This window comes from Myotis lucifugus, unplaced genomic scaffold (assembly GCF_000147115.1).
Source record: "Myotis lucifugus unplaced genomic scaffold, Myoluc2.0 scaffold_8, whole genome shotgun sequence".
Lineage (NCBI taxonomy): Eukaryota > Metazoa > Chordata > Mammalia > Chiroptera > Vespertilionidae > Myotis > Myotis lucifugus.
This window is the reverse complement of record NW_005871056.1, coordinates 1,294,854-1,313,584: the sequence shown is the minus strand read 5'-3', so window position 1 is coordinate 1,313,584 and position 18,731 is coordinate 1,294,854. Positions and strand designations below refer to the sequence as shown.

At 39.3% G+C, this 18,731-nt stretch overlaps 1 protein-coding gene across 1 annotated transcript in view; it reads right to left on the bottom strand.

Moving 5' to 3' along the window:
- Positions 1 to 18,690, bottom strand: part of SATB1 (SATB homeobox 1) — a 102,125-nt gene extending 83,435 nt beyond the window's left edge. The window contains exon 1 of the mRNA XM_014450472.2: positions 18,559 to 18,690. The gene's annotated coding sequence lies outside the window, so the exon portion shown is untranslated. The remainder of the gene's footprint in view (positions 1 to 18,558) is intronic.
- Positions 18,691 to 18,731: the final 41 nt, after the last annotated feature.

Genomic DNA, 18,731 nt, shown 5'->3' with positions numbered 1-18,731 from the left:
GGAAATAATGAGGAGGAGGGGGCGAGGGCCAGGGGGAAAGCTCACCACCCGCCCACGCGCCACCAAAGCCACAAAAAGGAGTCGGTCCGGAGCGCCGCAGGCGGGCACCCCAGGCACAGGCGCAGGGGAGGGGAGGGCGCACCGGCCCCGCGGGAGAGGGGCCCGGACCCGCAGGTGACAGGCGTAGGTTACTGAGATGGGGGGACTGAGGAAGTGACTGGAGGGGACCCTCCGGAGGGAGAGCTCTCCGGAGAAGCGCGGCGGGTGCAGCCACATTCGCAGAGGGATCAAGGCCAAGATCCTTAAAACGGTCTCGGGAATATTGACCCTCAAAGAGGACGAGTCCTAAAGTATTTCTAGAGCCAACGTTAAAGCCACAAGGGTAAGAGCTTTCTATACAAGTCAGAGGTAGGTTCAAAACTCCCTCGCTTCTGAGCCAGAAATCACGTTGGAGGGAGAAATACGTGGCCTGTAGTGGCCGCGTTCAACAAAATTTGGGTCACTTAATAAGAGAGACCTGACTTGTTATTAAAAAGGGAAAGATACCACCATCCTTAAACTAATTTCACACCAGCGAAAGACAAGAAAGTTTGGGTGGGTAAATACATCTGTTGTTGCAATAAATACTTCTGCAATCTGGGGTAAGTTACCCAGTTAAATAAATGGTCATTAGCTCATACGTAAGATCCTCTTATTGAGATAATCTATTAAATGTAATTCCTATTAAAAAATGAAGAACATTACTATCTCACCCAAATAGAGATGCAGTGTTTATCACTTAGGTTTGAACACTAACATCTCCGTCCCTGAAGGCAGTTAATCATTAAACAAAAACAAAAATGTAAGAATTATTTTTTCAGAATATACTAGTAAGGAAGAGAGAAAAAAAATCAGTCAGATAAACATTTTGTTACTCATAAAAAAGCAACAAGTTAACACAAGTACTGAGATAAGAGGAAAATATGCAAATTAAGCTCTTTAAAGCTACCAATACACACTTAGAGGCACTGTTTACATTAGAAATCTAAGAAAAGCAGAAGGTAAAGTAGAAGATAAAGTATAAGAAATAATGGCCTCCTGGGGAGGACAAGTTTAGGAGAGACACAATGAAAATATATCACTCTAATGGCCCCCAAGTTTCACCCACAAACCGGAAAGGTTAGTCAAAATCAAGGAAGGCAACCATGAATCTTGGCACATATAAACCCAAGCCTTGAGCAAAAGAAAGAACATGTGATAATAAATGACAGCATCACAAAACAAGGGAAAAAAATGAGATCACATTTTTAAAAGTTGAAATGTGGGGAAATACGGAGAATATTCTAATTGAAGTGTAAGAAATATAACAAATAAGGAAATATTTAAAAGAAAAGCAGATAGCAATGAATTATTTCGATAATGATTTTTGCAACATGATAGGTTAAGTTAGGAATTTCCAAGATGAATGTGTGACTAGTTGCTTCAAACTGGTGATGCCTGACATGCTTTCCTGCCTGGTTTTCAGTAGGGACAGTGCATTCTAGTGTCACACTGACAAATTTACAAAAATAGCAACATAAAAAAAAAAACCTAAGAAAAATTCTAGACTACAAAAAAAATTATCCATGCAACTTCACCTGAAGTTGAGTGTTTTTAAAAGAAGAAAAATAGTTTTTGAGCGAAAACAAAATTTGAGCAAAGAGAAGACCAAAAAATGGTTACTGAAAATATCAATATTAAGACACATTGGAATAAAATGTAAATAAGTTTATCCTATCATTTACACAGTAAATAAGACAGAAACTGCTTCCTGATTGCCTTAGGCTCCTAATGACTTGGCCAATGCTAATGAAATGTGGGAATTAAAACAGTAATCTTTAAATTTGAATAGCATCTTTTATTCAGGAATTACAAACTAATTCTCAAACACAAAACATAAAAGTGTGTAATAAGGATGAACATGGACTTGGAAAATGATAAACAGAATAAATGAGCATAAAATATCTAATAATGACTTTATTATAAAGAATAATGATGTAGTACAATTATGAATTTATTATTCACAAATACATACTCATTTCCCCTCAAGCCCATCCTTTATGTTAGAACTGTATGATTGTAAGAAATGACATAAGTGATACACAAAGGTTTATGCCCTCCAAGTCAAATAGGACAATGATAAACTTAATTACTATAAATTATCTTCCCCTTAGAATACTCATTATAGCCACTGAGCACTGGTCAGTGTAAACCCAGGTTAAAATAAATGAAGAAAAAAAGAAAGATAGTTAGAAAAATGACACTACTCAGGACATGTGTGAGGATAAATTATCTAGGGGGAAAACATTTGATTCTACACAGGCATCTTATATCTGGAGATAAAGATGCAAGCAAGTATTGGAAGAAGTTAAAACAAAGTAAACTTTATAAATCTAGATATCAAAAGAGTCAACTTCAGGAACAAGAAATAGTACAAGTGCAATACATGAACTATTTCATGTGTGATGTACAGGTAAAAAGCACATCAATTTTTTTATCCCATAAAGAAGGCATTCAGACTGGCTACAAAAAGAGTAGCAAAGATAAAATATTGTAACAGATATACAAGATTCTTTTAACTTAATAATGAAAGGACTACTGCATGTTTTCAGATGGCAACGTATTAAGATAAATATGCAGGCAGATATCCGAAAGCATTAAAACACATTCAGAGTTCTGAATAGCACATACATTTGTAATAAACAGAGAAAGCATTTAGAATTTGAACGCTTTTAAGATATGGCAACTCCGCCAGTGACTGTGTTAGCAAAGCAATGCTTACCGCCATAGCACTTTCTAAGGACATTTTTTCCCCATCTTTTTAAATTCAAATACAGTTGGCTATCTCCCTACATTTTTAAAGCAGCACCATTTACGTAGCATATTGCTCTTTTTGTCGTGTCAACTCTTTGTTTTTTGGCTTTAGCTGCAGGTGGTGTTTTCCATCTATGAATTTCTGGGAATATGGTCTGTGTTGGCCATATAAGGATGTCTATTTGAGCCATATGTTTTGCTGTCATGTGTCTCATTTTGTCTGTCTGGGATGTCAGGACTGATTTCCACACCGTTGCTTGAATAGACCAAATACAAATTTGTAAGAGCAGAGAGGAAAAAGCTGGGGCTGGAGCCCAAACACCACTGTCAAAACATATATTAGAGAGGAAATGCAATATCCTGTAAACATTTGCACCCTTCTTCTCACATCTTATCTGTGACTGACATCATCACAACTGCATAGTTTAAGACAGAATCTGCTTGCTCAAGTTCAGAAGTTTGCAGTGTGGGTATGCGTGCAGCTTAATCAGACAGACCCCACATCTTTGGAGGTCATGGCAAGGCACACTTCTACTCTGAGAGCCCTGCGTCCTGCAGCCAACTTGACCCAGCCTTGAACTTGGGGAAGGGAAGCTGTCTCATGCTTTTCTTGTTTTAGTGAACAAACGAAACTCTGATTAAACTTTCTGACTAATCTGACAAGAAAGCATAGCCCCCATTTTATACTCTCATAGCCTCTAGCATTTCTCTCTTGTAAGTCATCACAGTCTTAATCAATTAACGAGCTGGATCGTTATTGGGTTAATAAGTGTCTCCCATACTAGACTGTAAGCCCTCTGAGAACAGAGACCACGCGTCTTGCTCACTGCCACATTACCAGGAATTCTTATGCGGTCCTTGCAATATTTACATTATGAATAAATAAATGAGAGCAAAAAGCTCAGTGTCACTAGCAACCAACTCCTACTGCTAATTGCAGTCACAATTCCTTCTAGAGAATTGCAAAAGGAAGTAACGGTGGGGAAGGTGGCTATATCACTTAAATTTGAATTCACTGACATTAAATAAAACTGACAATTTGAGTCCCACATTTCAAGTGTTTAATAGCTCTAGGTGGGTATTGGGCAGTGTAGGATATAAAACATTTCCACCATTGCTGAAAGATCTATTGGACAGCACTTATCTAGTGAACTTCTCTAAAGATGATTAAGTAAATCCAGGGCCTGGTCAGGAGTCTTAGAGGTGCTGAGTGGCTTTTAGACATCCTAATAATGTCCAAATGGAAATCATTTTCCATTTTAGAATAAGCCCATAGATCTGTAAAGGTGCATGCAATGAGGTTTGTGTGCCACTGCACATGAATTTAAGACGACTTTCTAGCCCGTCTGTATTTGAAAGGGTCCTGTAGTACATTTGGAATAATATGCATTTACCCTAAATGCTGCTTTCCATGAGCATTTCAATAGCTCATAGGCGAAGTTAAAAGTCACAAAGTCATTCCCCTTCCTCGCTTCTACCCCCACATTACATAAGCATAGTTGCCATTAGAAACGGGTCTTTTGGAAGCTTTAATGTAGGTACCTACTCAAACTGGGAGGCATCCAGATACCAAACAAATAATGGTATACCGCAGAAAATAACAGCAAGAAGCTTGAATATGTTTCAGGGGAGATAACAGAGCAATGATAATAAACTCTAAATATGGGGCAAGGTTTTTTTCTTTGTGTTTTTTCCCCTAATAGGTGGGGTTTCCATTATAGCCAGACTGATAGTGATCAAGAGTTGTTTCCTAATTACATTGGGGTGGATGTAAATACCCACTGGTAATTTGTGATATGGTTTTAATAGAAAAAGGTCATTATGAAAGCCGAGCAAAGGGAGGCCAATGTTTAATGCTAATTTTGGGAAAACTGGGTAAGGGAAAGGAACAACCATTGTAGTTGGCTTCTAGAACCTGACAAACTATTTGGGCCTTTTACCCAGAAATATTACAACCCTCACCCCCAATTTTTTATTTTTTTAGCAAAAATGTATTGGGAAAATTTTTTGAAAGCTATCTTTCTTTCCATAGATATCAGTATGGATCATAACCTTAAGACACAACGGTAATAACTCCATTAAAAGTGGTATCTCTATCAAGACTTAGATCTGAAAATTGAGTAGGTAGAGGGAAGGATTCCTGTGATGGCTGTTGAGTCCTCTAATGTAGATATCACCACCAGAATGCTTACAGTTTCAGCTTGCCTCATTTTCCCCCCGAATTGCTGCTGGAGTGCCCTTCCTTCCGCTTCTCACCTGGGGCCTCCCTTCTGCCATATTCTTAGTATGAAGCTTGATTCCACTCTTCTGTCCAAAGCCTTCTCCAGCTTTCCTTACATCCTTCTTGATGTTCCATCATACCACCTGTCCTTCAGTGTGACATTCCATATTTACATGTCTACCCCTCCAAACTGCAAGTCTGTGAGCACCTTGAGGGTGTTAAATATTTACCTCTGTATTTCTGGAGTCTCTCACAAGTGCCAGCCATCACAGGGAAAGGAACCCTAGAACTATTTTTATACGAAATCTTAGGAAGAGTCTTGCCGTCTTAGAAAGTAAAGCCAGGTGCCAGGATCAGAAGTTAGCTCAGTGGCTCTCAAAATGGGCTTCAGGTTAACATCACCTGAGGAGCTCCTTCCGTAAGCCAGATGTCCACGCTCCACCCCAATGCAATGGCCAGGCATTCAGTTGTTGAGAGCTCCCAGGGTGATTCCAATTACAGCCCAGATTGGCATCCACTGGGTTAGGTAATATGTTGAAGATAGAAAATCAAATATACCTGCTAGGGCATCCTCAAGTGAAGTTTTTAACCCAATCCTGAGTTCACTTGGAAAAGTTAAAGTTGTGCTAGGAACCAGCACTCTCTCCAAAATTTAAGAAATATATGTGCAGGCAAGCCACTAAATTAAAAAAAAAGAGGAGGGGGGGCAAGCTATTAGATCATTGATTTGTCAATTAAAGAAATGCCATTTGAGGAACCAAGATAAATGAGCATGTTGCACTTGCTTGAGATTTACGAAGGTGCCAGAAATCCTGTAAAGGTATGTGATTTACCATCACAGACAGAAGTGACTAACCACAAAATTACACATGGAAGTAAAGTTCTAAAACCAGCCTGTTATTTACTGGAGCCAGAAGCATCCCAGTTTCCTCTATTTCTTTTGTCAACATAGTTGGGCATGAGTTTTCTCCTGAAAAAAACTTCAACCTGGAGTGAGATTCTCCTGGGACAGCTGAACACTGTTCCACTTATTTCCAGACTAAGTCACTGCACTTAAGCAGAACTGAAGTATTCACGTTGTCCATTCCCAAGAGCCAGTGACAGGTCCTCACAGCACTAGCTGCCATGTAATGCTCTTGGGAAGCTCAGGGGATTTTAATTCCAACAAAGTCTAACAGCAGCCTATTCCCAATCAACTGGTTTAGCCAAGACATAACCAAATCTTCTTAGTGATGCGAATGTCATCACTAATCTTTCCTGGCTTAACTGGAGGGGGAAACAGTTTGAGGATCTGATGCACCTGAATCCTAGTTCAGATCTGTGTGGGGAGTATCAGCCAGAGGGAGTTTCTGATATTGTACTGCTGTGCCCATCACCACAAGGCAATGGACAGGAGTTGTCCATCAGGAAGGAAAGCCACCACCAGAAGGAACTGTATCACACCTGGACTGGGACTACCTTCCACTGCAATGCTTGAAATTTGTTGAAGCAAGGAAGACGTTCATTCAGAAGTAAAGCACATTCTATTGGGGATGATGGAAAAGATTTGGAAGCAGATTGTGTTGATGGTTCCACAACAGTGTGAACAGAATTAATGCCACTGAATTGTGCACTTAAAAATTGTCAAAATGGCATATTTTATGTTATACATCTTTTACCCCAATTAAAAATTTTTTAACCAAAAAACTAAAACAAACCAATTTTTTACCTATTCCTAAGTTTGGCAGATATATATTATCATGAAACTATCGTGCCAAGGAGAACAATGAGCTACAACGTACTAAACAACCCTGTGTTCACCGACAACCTTCCATTGCTTTGTCCTTACCCGCCAACAGCCACAGTCCAGCCTATGCAAGATAATTAATTCTTATGATGAATACCTGACCCAAGGATAATTAACATGGATTTGTAATTAGAGACCAAGATCCCACCCAAAGTAGGTAATTTGATGGTCCTATAATGCAAGAAAACTGTTCTCTTTTCAGATTTTATTCTGTACTATTGTATTTTTGCAAAAGATGAGAATGAAACATAAACAAACAAACAAGAGTACCTAAAGTCCAAAAATTCTTTTTGGATGTTTTTCAAATGAGTAAAAATTAACTATATTCCTAAAATAGTAGACCCTTCCAATTAACAGTACTTAAGAGTGATGAACATTTCTATGCAGTACAGCCCCAGATGTGTAACAATTGTATGAATTTAGTCTATGTAATAATTTATAAAATGTCTCTGTATAAAGACTTTAAATTCGAATTTTAAATAAGAATATAATTTTTGTTTAAAAAAAGCCTAAAAGTCTTTCAAATTTAATTTCCAGTCACTTTTTAGTGATGATAATTAGGATTAAAGTATTTACTTCAGCATGCAATAATTTATATTATCTTTTTCTATAACATATTGTCCTGTATTCTGTTTCCTATCATCTATTCTTACTGATTTCATATTTATTTTACATTAGGGAACTTCTTTATGAATGAGTTTTTAATGTATTGGAAATTCATATGTAAATTATATCTTATAGAAGTTCTTACCTACTTATATATTTTTGATTCATGATTAAGAGACATTAATACATAGGAAAGCCAAACTAAAATTACATATTTATTATGTATAAAAGCATAAATAAAATACTACAAACATAGTTTCACAGTATAGCTGTAGCTGGACATATCAAGTTACCTATTTTTCAGGTGTCTATTTATTAGTGTGTTTATTGTGGAATTTAATTCATTAAGTAACTAACATGAACTATAAATATATATGCAAATTTCCAGCTGATATGAAGCAAAAAGTTGATAAATAATGCTTCTGTATAACTATAAAAACAGAACAAGTGAGCCTTTAGGCTATTTTTTAATCATTTATTTTTATTCTCTAAAGACTATTTTCATTTGTATTTTAAAAATATATACACATGAATACACTTGAGAGAAACAAACAGCATATTTATGAAAAAAATCTTGATGGGGACCAGCTTGAAACTGTTTTGTGACTGTATTGCTTTAAAGATGGACAATCCCCATCATTGTATTATTTCTACAACTGAAAAAAAACACTATACATTCACACTATACTTAATTAAAATTAAATTTATATCTCCATGAAGATAACAAGGCTTCAAAAATTAGTATGCTTTGCACCAAGGGGTTTTGTCACTAAAAATTTACAACATTACAAGTGTAAAGGCATGTGCGGCAGGTTAGGATATAAACCAAATGTTGGGGCATTCTCTATAGATTTGGGAAATTCAATTGTTTGGCCAATATCCAGGTATGAATAAATGTGGATATAACATGCAGTCAACATAATATGATATATGTTCACAGGTACTGTTTGCATGTCTTCAGACAGAAGATTACACAATTTGAAACTAGTCTACCACAGTCTTCATTAGAAATTCTTTAAGATCCAGAGTTAGTATAGCTCCTCTATTATGAAGCAACTCCCACAAAAGAGGATAAATGACAGTGGGTAAAGCAGTGGACAGAAGGCAGAGAGCCTGGACTGGGGCTTGCTCCTTCCTCTACTAGCTAGCTGAGTGAACCTTCCTAGGTCAAACAGGATCAGGTTCTGTATCTATAAAGTGATGGAAAAGAATCTGATCATCTTTAAGGGCCACATAAAAAACTCTCTGCTCTTTAAAAAATCAAGTTCACTTTAAAGGGAATATAAATATATAAGAAAATTTCTCACTTGTTACATGAGATGTTTATCTATATAGGAGACAGGTGTCAAACAAACAAATAAAAAAAACACATTAAGGCAAAGAGAAACTTTAACTCACCAGATTCCATCTGTTACATTTGAATTCATGCATAATTGATTATCCATGACTGGTAAGTTCTTTTCTCACTAGCCCACCACAGTTTTCCAAACATTAGGTATTAAATCACTACTAAAGTAGACCACATTTCAGAAACAGCAAGGGCAGAAGAAGAATATTTTAAATGAAAAATTACATGCTGGTTAATAATAATACAGCTGACCTATGTTTAAGGGAGAGAAATTTTAATCATGTGCATATTAAATATTAATAACCTATTCTGTTATTGTTATAATAAGGTTAAGTAGGCTTCTCCCTGCTTAAGGAAAGAGAGAGAAGTAGGAATGCATAATGGTGCAAAAAAGATACAGAGACGGGAGGCAGACATAAGGAAAATGTGTCAACAATAAACAAGAGGAAATGAGAAAGAAGGAAAAGATGAAGGTGGAAACTAATCTCTATGTGTCATTATGACTGCCAGAGTACTGGCAAAGAAGCAGCATCCTTTTATTTCAATTTTAATCATTTCTGAATTTTAATACCCAGCTCCTTTTGTAATTCTCCTGGCATTCCCCATATGCCTCCATCCCAGCCAAAACACCAGTGTAAATTAAATGGCAGGCAACCACACCACTGATGTAGCCTCCCAAAAGAACCTGCCAGGTGACCAAAAGCAAAAAAAAGGTATGTCTACCTTATATCTCTGAGGATGTCTAGCCAATTAACTGGCTGAATGTTCTCTACTTTCTTTAATTTTGAAGAGAAGGACAGCAGTTAAGTAAGCTACAGATAGAGAATCATGAAGAAAAAAATAAATAAGGCAAGCCAGTAGTAATACAATAATCAGTGACCATCAGGGCCTGGAAAAATGAGTTTGCTCTCACTGGCACTAAGGAGCATCACATGATTATTTAATTACAGCTCTAATTTTTGTCTCGTGGATGGCAACATATCAACAATTAATAGGGCAAATAGAGGAGACTGTTTTTAAAGAGACAGAATGTGCATGATCATGGAATAGGTCACACAGCAGTGTACCGCTTAAGAATACTTTCCTTTCTGTAACTAAATAGGACTGTCTTGCAAAATAGCCCCACACACGTTTTTAAAAGAAAATAAATTTAAAGAGGAAGTGTGTTTTTTAGATAACTTTCTTAGAATGCCCAGAACTTTTCAGAATGCTTTAGATGCAGCTAACACAACCCCACTGGAACTCTAGTATTAATTTAAAGGAATAGAGTGAAATTTCCATTAATATAAATACCCTGAATCTTAAAACATTTAAAAGTGCAATACATAGAGTTATAATGAAAAATATATTTGTATGCAGCAACCATGGCTCATATTTTTGCAATGGGACCCTGGACAAAATCATTATTGTAGGAAAGAATAGGGAGAGGCCCATCAGCCATGGGCCACTGGTAAATAGTATTTTTGGTCCCAGAATATCAGAAAGACCATTGTGGCCTAACTGTACACATCTAGGGGATGGCTCTATGTTGACTCTAATACAATTTGTTACCACAACCAAACACCAAGGGACCACAGACCTGAACAGAGATACTTCTCCTAATCCTTGAGGTCAGACAATGAGGATGAAACAGACCCCAGTGCTACTGTCAAAAAAAATGACAGAGCACATAGTTAAAGAAGAAAAACATTCAATTATCCAGAAAGCCGGACATGTGCAGATTAAGTGTTCAGATAACCCCAGTAAAAACAGAAAATTAGAGAGAAAGGTCCCTCCCCCATTAAATCATTATTGCAGCACAAGCTAAATTCTCTGTTTTATTATTAATTTAGCAAATCTTTAATAAGTGCTCACTATGCAAGGCACAGGACACTGACTGTGAACTTTTTCCTATTTTATATAACAGAGACATGCACCTTACAGAGAATTTCTTTCTTGTAGTTTAATGTCTTCTTGAAGTAAATATAAGCAGCACCTAAGAAATCATCAAGTTGGGAATACTAGTGCAATTTTAAGTGCTACAAGGTCTACGTGTCCAGATTAACCAAGGGAATTCACAGAGTCAACCAACTTGATACAATTGTGTAAGTAAGGCGAAGTCCCGCTTCAAACTCCTCTGGGTGGTCCCCCATTGTTCTGCCATGCCAAAAGCCAAAGCAAAAACCCAGGTTTGAAATCTGGAAAATAAAATAGTCTTAGAACGACTGCTGTGATCAACTGCTCACGTGTATCTTAAGTAGCAGGTTTTGGAGCATTTTAAGGAAACGTAACTTGGATCAAGGAACAGTGACTAAAATGATTCCACAAAATACAACTATTAAGAGGGACTCAATCAACTCCATAAGCTCTTCATGGTGTGGGCTGGCCAAAGTCATCAGAAACCAAGAAAACGCAGGCATCTCAAAATATAATGTGGGAAAGGTAAAAACTGCTGAGGGACAGCAATTTCTGCTACTGGCAAAAAGTGATCCAACCAATACCCATTACAAGAAAAGGGAGAAAAAAAAAAGGGAGAAAATTTTGTATCCCAATGAAAAGTTCTAAAATTCAGTTGTTTTAGTAGAAACCATTTTGATGATTCTGGACCAAAATGTGACTGCATGCATTCTCAAAGGATATTTTTAAGAGTCTAGCAAGCAGCAGCTTGTAGGTAAGCATATACATCATTCTTTCTTTCTTTCTTTTTTTTACATGGCTGTTAATATAGAGTTAACATGTCTCAGAAAAGGCTGTAATTAACTGTCTACTGCTCTAATAACACTAATAAGCGTACAGTATTATTAAAATACAATGACTGCATACAAAGTAAGGCTGTCATTTTTTGACTTTTGAGATAATGTTCTAAATTGTTTTTGAGTCTTTTTCAACCGCTCAAAAGAGCCCACCTCTAAGATTTGTTTTATAAAGCACAGCGATTGCAATATTGTTATTTCCTCCCAGAGTCTGGAGAAATCTGTCTAACGTTAAATAGGATACCTAGGCATCACTTCAATGGGCAAAGACACAATGGGAAACACTGGGATTCTTTTACCAATTCCGTATATCCTTTTACAATTTACAAGTGTAAGCATTTTAGTTTAGCCCCCTCATTCACTGATAAAATACTTGAATGGGGACAGAAAGGTTAGCTTTATCAAGAATCACATAGCTGCGTTGTTAATTCCCAATGATTTCCATTGTCTGGTTCACTGGAACAGGAAAACTCAATTGCATCCAACATCAAACAGCTAATTATGGATTTGCTATATTCAAGACTATCTCCATGTCAAAGGATATCCGTGTACACTGGGTTCTATTTTATTTATAATAATTATTACAATAAAATATTTATAACATAAAACCTCTTTTATCTTAAAGTCCTTAACATTATAAACGTTAAAAGGCCAAATTCTCATTTACATGCTCTTAACAGCATTACAGAAACCATTGAGGAAGACTTAGAAAGGAACATCTAGCAATCGAGTTTACTCTACGCCTGGCTTCCTGGAAAAAACTGCATCTCAAGAATTCCCTTTTCTTTAAATATCTCAAGGAAAGATCAGTCTAGCAACTTCCCATGGGAGCTTCCTACCCTATTTTGCCCCTCCCCACCCCCCCCCAAAAAAAAAGCCCACTGAAAAATTTGTGTTGGTATCTGGTCTCAAATCATCTCTAGCTGAGAAAAAGCAACCTCCCAACACAGAGACCTCCCCCCAGACACTCAACGCCTGTCCCTCCCCGTGGCTGTAGCCCTGCTTCTCCACATGGAATGGACAGAAACGTTTCTGGCACTTACCCTCCAGGTATCAGAAGCTGCTCTCTGAATCTAGCCCTACAAGAGAGCTGTCAAAAAGTAGCCTCTGGTGAGGTGACCGTGAGGGAAGTTCTCTCTGGCAGTGCTAGCAAGGCAGAAGCATCCCCAAATGAGGTGGTTACCAGTTGCCTGTGAAGCAGTTGGACCATTAACTGCAGTTCTGAGGGTGCGTCACAAATCAGGTCATAGCTCTGGGTAGAGTCCACCCACTTCACCCTGTACAACGCCCTCCACTTCCTGCACACCTGGGGGGGAGGGTTAGAGAAAAGGGGGGGGGGCAATGCAGATCTACAGACATTCTTATAAAGGCACAACCAGGTGCAGCCTGACACCCGCTTCTTCTGCAAGCATTTCAGCTTCATTTGGGGGGCGACCTGCAGCCTGAGGTACTCAAAATGTGTGCAATCACAGGCAGGTTCTAAAACGAGTGGCGAGCATCATAAAAGATTGCACAGTTCAACGTTTTATCCAGCAAAGATCTTCCCTCCACTGGAAACTGAACCACGTCTTAATTTTTCAATTACAAGACACTTCACAACCCAATGGCAAATAACGGGACTGAAATTTCAGGAGAATCTAGGGACATACGTGCCAGGGTAGCAGCTAACTCATTTCCATCTCGCATAACCTAACTAGATCACTGCCTCAACTGAACTACATGTTTGAAAGTCCATTGAAAGAGATGATTAGAATTGCTATTACGAACCAAGCCTCAGACAGCAACATCAGTGGAAGTGATAAAGAATAACTTGAAAGAATAAAAAAATAGGCCAATATGCTGGAGAAATGCTATGCTACTAAATCTCACCCTGAATACATACACACGCAATCTTTATCTATTTACTCTGAAATGAAATATCTGATCTTAAAAAGACTTTAAAAGAAATAAACAGCAAAAGGTACCACTGGCATAAGTTCAAAAGTATTAAATAATGTGTGTTAATGTGCTGATCACATTCTATGAAGACATCAAGTTTAAATAGACTTACCATTGAGAATAGCACTTAGGAACGATATATAAATTACCATAGTAGACACTCTTTCTTTGGTATAGAGAAGCAGAAGAACCTTGTGTAACAAATTTGATTTATATGCTGTATTAAGACCACTTTCTGCTCTGATGTCAATGAGATATGTGATGAGAGGTTGACAATGTGTAGACGATGAGTATAAGAGGGACTTATAGAATATAAGTGAAAATAAGCATTTTCTCAAGTTAACCATAAGTTTTATAATTCAATTTTAGCAGTGTTTTGATGTTTCCAGGAGTTTGAAAGAGAAGGGGTTTTAATTGTAAAAGAAAACAACAAATTCATTTAGTATTACAAGGAAGTTGAAATCACCCATATCTTAAGGTTGACAGAGTAACAAGAAAGGAGGCAAGAATATTTTCAGAGAGAAGCCAACAGTATCGAGCAATCAATGAGCCCTACTTTGTACTTATATTTGAAGATTTCCAGTAAAAACTGAGACATTCCATCTAAGACTTGGGAGGGAAGACACTTTATCAAAGTTATTATCTAAGTAATCAAAGCATTTAAGTAACCTATTTGGAACTTGGTAGAAAGTCAATTTAGAAAACACACACTTGAATGTGTTTGAACGTATTTGTCCTGAGGTTGCTCTAACAGATGACTATTTTAAGTGGCATGCAGATTCTTTGGGGGTTCTGATGTTATAGTTGAGGTATGTAAAATAACATTGCTTCCAGCTGGTTCTCACACGGCAGAGATGAAAATACTTTTCTCTAAGGTTTTGCCATTGGGAAATGATAAGAAAACCTGCTTTCGACCCCTACCCCCAACCGGGAAGAGTCTGAGGCCCTGGATTATAGCACAGGTAGATATTAAAATGGAGACAGAGCCGTTATTTAGTGGTGACAGGAATATAAATACGTGCACTAACCTATAAACTGGTACTTACTTCAGGAAGGTAAGTAATATTTTTCCTCTGATTGCTGAGCTGTCAGTTTAATGCAGCGTAAATAAACAGTAGGTGCCTGCTAGCTCGAAGTAGGAAGTGTTCATTCCACACGAGGAACAGATTACTGAAGCCTGATGCTCATCATGCTGAAACATAACTTTCATTTTACCAGAAAATACACCCTACCGTGGAGGATTTTTCGTGCCTGATCTATTAATTAACTTAACTCTGTTCTGTCAAAAATGTAAACCAATTTGTTAAAATCATCCCAGACTTTTGGAGTTTGGAAACCAAATCAATTTGAAAAGCAAGAGTAATGACTGCTCTGTAATCTGACCACAAATGCTAAAGCCAAATACTTAATAGAATAAGCAATAACTGTACAAAACCAAAAAAGAGAGAGAGAAAAGAACAAAATTAAATATAGAATTTAATCATCTGAATTACAGAATTTACTCAAAATCCTCCTCCTTGGCTAATTAAAAGCAACTGGAACCTTTACTTTTGTTGTCACCTTGTGCTATTTAGGTCCATCCAGTATGTATGCTTATTCTGCTCCCTGAAATATCTAAAGGTAAGCCATTCATGCAAATCAAATCATACTCTTTAATTCTAACAGAAACATTACTGAGCTCTGCTGAGAGAAGTGGCAAGCTTGAGGATCAGATGACGATGCGCTTCCTAACAGCATTCATGTAAAATGTGGTTTTCTTCCCATTTTCTATATGCCACAACGCTATGACAGTAGATAGCAACTATTTTTCTCCTTACATTACAAGTACTGAGCAAAATATTTCATGGCATCATTTAAAATGGGAACACATCTGATCTAAAAACTATACAAGGCAATTTGGGGAGGCTGTTCTTTAAAACATGAAGAAATTCTGATAATTAATCAATGGACTGTAAAGAGAAAAGAAGGGTTTAAAAATATGTTTGCATTGGACTACAACATGTCTAGATATGGTCTGAAGATTGATTCAGTGACATGTATTTATTTTACATACTCCGCCAATCCCAAGTACTAGTAAGAGTCATCCAAGATAACACATCTTAAAAGAAATGATGTGTTTGTGTACAGGGCATATCTATGTATGGCCCTTTTGGAAATTTACAGAGCAGATGACAAGCCACTAGAGTGCTTTATAGAGTCCCTACTGTATATCCATGTTGTCTTTAGCTTAATAGAGTTTGTAACCAGAAGATTTTTACAATAATGAGGAACAGGTGCCTGTCACCTGACCTTTTAGGCCTAATTTACAATCCACAACCTGTCACCTGAAAAAATAATTCAAAACCTCCTCCAGATAGTTCTGTTTTTGCCAACTTAATGTAGTCTTTCTTAACCATCACTCAGCATATCATATCTTATTAATTCGCAGGTTCACGTAGCTGGCAACAGACTTCTTTGCAGAAATAAGCCAATATTCATTTTGTGGTTGTTCTTGTTTAAGATGCTGAGAAACAAAAGACCCACTTTTGTAGATTATCAACCAAAGAATATATTAATTTATTACAACAACTAAACAAAAGGCATTCCTTTTGAATACTTTTACATACAAAGAACTATTATTTATTACATATTTCAGCTTGTGGGAAAATGAGGAATGCATTGATTCTGGAAATAGCTATTCAGACTTTGGGAAGTTCTTTAGGTTTTCTTTATCTTCCCCCTCCCTTCCATCCCTCCTACCCCCCACACATTTTAAGGCACTAGTACTTTAGGAGGGAAATCCCTATTTGTTCTTTATTAGACATCATTTGTATTCATTATTCAGAAAGGAATACAAAATTGAGCAGTGATTTTTATTTCTCTCGTACGATCTTGTTACATGTAGCCATGCTCAAATTTAACAGTGCTTTGTATTTTATAGCTACTGTTTACATATTATGTATTGCATATGACTGAACAACTCTACATTTAAAATATTGTTTCCATTAGAAAAAAACATGAAGTAATAAGTGTCAAATGGAGATGAAGAATAAACATGCCTGGTATATTTATAAAATGCATAGTCATTTAAAATATGCAGAAATACGATACATATTTTGCTACTGTTACATAGTATGCACATTGTTTAAAGTCTATTTAATAATGTGCCTAACCAAGTTAATTAAAGTATTTATGTCTGGTGATTGTGTTAAACACTTGGAGAGGTAGTGAAAGATGCAGCCAGTTACTTCTGCAAACTAAAGTTGAAATTATGCACTTATTATAACCTTTTCTAACAATGTGAGAAAAACAGAGTAAATATATTAAATTTGTTTCACAACAGATGCTTAGGTTGTTAATATTTAAGATGCCTATTCATGCTATTCCTGTCTGCACATTTGTCAAAAATGTAAGCTTGAATGCTAATGTTTGCCAGCAGACTGGAGCAGCCAGTATATGAATGTACTACTGTTCTACTAAAATAATATGCAATAGAAATAAAGAACTGCTGCTAAATCATAGCACCAGTACCACATAGCAGATTAAAGGTTTGTAGAGCAAACACCTCAACCTTGGTTTTCTCCAGCCTTAAAGTAGGGGGTGGGGGAGTAGGTGTTGCAGCTACATTTGACTATAGAATAAATCTTCCATTCCTGATATCTCAGAAAAATCCACTTTAGACAGGGTGTAAATTTCAATAAAGTTTCAGCGGGATGAGTGACTGGGTCAGCAGCACAAACCCTGTAGATTTCAGGAACTGCTCCGAACAAAACCTGGCACCAAGCAGTGTAGTTTTACTCCTTCTTACCCCCTACTCTGTCCTCTAGGGAAAGTCAGGTGGCCTGGCCTCCAAGGATGCAAGCATGGAACCCCAGGTTCGGTCCTGAAAACCGGACGTCTTTCTGTTTTCCCTCTTTTACACCCATGGGAAGTCCAAGCGTTACACCGTTCGCCTGGAAATGCGGAATGCCGCTGAGAAAGTTCACGGAGGAAGGGCCCAGAGGTCAAAGTTGCCAGCGAGGGCACGTTGGGAAGGGACCCTGTGGTTGACACTTGTAAGTGAAATTTGCAATGCCCTAGTGGAGGTCCATGCCAAAACCTCCAGCAAGAGCCCTAGTCCCTCTCGGTATTCTGGAGTCACCCAGAGTCCTGCTCTGTGCGTGTCCCCGGTACGCGCGTGTCACTCCTGGACCTGCCACCTGCCTGCATCGTCCCTCTCACGGTGGCTGCCCAAACCCATGTTCCGCCGCCCGGGGAGCCTCGGCTGCGGGGCGCACGGAGAAAGCCGCCACGCTCGGGTCGGGTCCGCAGGAGGGAGACCCCGTGGTGGCTGCTCAGTGATGTCCCCGTCCCTGCAAGGAGGGCAGCACCTCTCCCTTCCTCCAGCCCATCTCCAAACCCACGTTCACTCCAGGAGTCTTTTTCAGGACCGGCCTCACTACAGCCAGCGAGGACTGCCAACGCCGAGTGCCGCGGCTTTCAAACTCCCGGCTCCAACTTGAGCGCCCCGGCGCCCGAGTGGTTCCCGGGAAGGAGAAGTTGCCACAAACTTCCCAGGTCCCTGTCCGCCGCCGCTCCCAGCCAGCCGCGCGGGCGGGGGGCGGAGGAAGGCGGAGAGGGACCGGGGAAGGATGCTGAGCGGACGGGCGAGCCGGCGGGGGAGCGTCCCCACTCCCCAGCGTCCTCCTCGGGGCACCTTTCCGCCAGCCCGGCTCGGAGGGGCACCGGGAGGCTCTCCCCGTCTCCGCGGGCTTCCTTCGGTCTTTTCCACTCCCCTTTCCTCTTCCAAAAGGGGTCGCGCTGATGACCCGAAGGAGTTGGTTCAGCCAGGGTCTGTCGGGCAGGTGCGTTAGTGTGCCCACACCCTGGGAGAGGACGACGGGCATCCTCGAGTCCCCCATCCCGCGGGCTCTCCCCCACTCTACCGGCAGCGCGAGCGAGAAGGGGCTCGACAGACCCCTGCCGCCAGCGCCCACGAGAGGGGAGCCGAGCCGCCCCAACCAGGGGCGCCATGAGTGGGTGCTACAAAGAAGTTTGGATCGATCCCGGAAAAAAAAAAAAAAAGAGACAGAGATGAAAGTCGGGAGGAAAAGAGAGGCAAAGGAGCACAACTCACTCAGGCATGGGCGCTGGGGGCGGCGGTGGCTGTCGAGTGCGGGCCGGAGACCGGGAACGGCTCCCCGGAACAGGCGCACCGGCGTCGGACTTCCGAGGCGGCGGCTTCTGCTCTGGTGCCGCCGCCACCAGGAGCTGCGCCTGCCGCGGAAGTTAATTGCAACTTGACTTCAA